Below are 694 nucleotides of genomic sequence, written 5' to 3'. Positions count from 1 at the left end.
ATATATATATATATATATATATATCAGTACTCGTATATGATTATCTATGTTTTCCTGACCGAAAAAAAAATAAATAAATAAACATTTTGTTCATCTAGAACTTCCCTTGTGTTTGGTCTTGAACAAAATTGTTCATATACAGCTGTGACGGCCGCAATGAGTCAAGGCTAATGACGTAAAAGCAATAATTACGACACAGCGTCACACGAGTCCATAAAGGCGAAGTCAGTGAACAACACACGGACAAGGTACCTGTCACCCAGCCTTACAGTGACAACTATTGCCCTGGACCTCTGAGTAAGGGTGGCGAGATAAAGACAGCGCATAATGTCTCAATTGCTATAATCACGCGTAAATAAAAGCGAGACAAGAGGAAAGAGCGGACATTAATAAAGAAGAGGGTAACCCGCAGGCTGTGCCCGGGGGGTTGCCAAGTGACATTATACCCTCATCACGGGGCACCACCATTGGCACTGTGTAGCTCGCGCAGTGAGGTTCAGCGCGCAGAGGGTCTCGCACGGTAAGGCTGGGAAGTGTGAGGGCTGCGATACTGCCTGACTCCACCAGGCGGATAATTCAGTAGAGGCGAGGAGCGGATCAGTGTCATGCAGTGTGTGGTGGCAGGGCTGTGGTGAGGGTGGTGGCGGCGAGCACGTTAGTGTTGCCGTAGTGGTGGTGATTTTATGTGTGATAA

The 694-nt window shown here is 47.1% G+C and overlaps 1 protein-coding gene across 4 annotated transcripts in view; it reads left to right on the top strand.

Moving 5' to 3' along the window:
* The first annotated feature begins 368 nt into the window (after positions 1-368).
* LOC135111519 (G-protein coupled receptor moody-like) overlaps positions 369-694 on the top strand; it is a 61,063-nt gene continuing 60,737 nt past the window's right edge. For 3 of the 4 annotated variants that reach the window (XM_064024887.1, XM_064024888.1, XM_064024886.1), the window contains exon 1: positions 369-520. The gene's annotated coding sequence lies outside the window, so the exon portion shown is untranslated. The remainder of the gene's footprint in view (positions 521-694) is intronic. The other variant, XM_064024889.1, reaches the window with a different exon arrangement.

The sequence above is a fragment of the Scylla paramamosain genome, chromosome 22 (assembly GCF_035594125.1).
Source record: "Scylla paramamosain isolate STU-SP2022 chromosome 22, ASM3559412v1, whole genome shotgun sequence".
Lineage (NCBI taxonomy): Eukaryota > Metazoa > Arthropoda > Malacostraca > Decapoda > Portunidae > Scylla > Scylla paramamosain.
The sequence above is the reverse complement of the archived record's forward strand: the minus strand, read 5'-3'. Positions and strand labels throughout refer to the sequence as shown.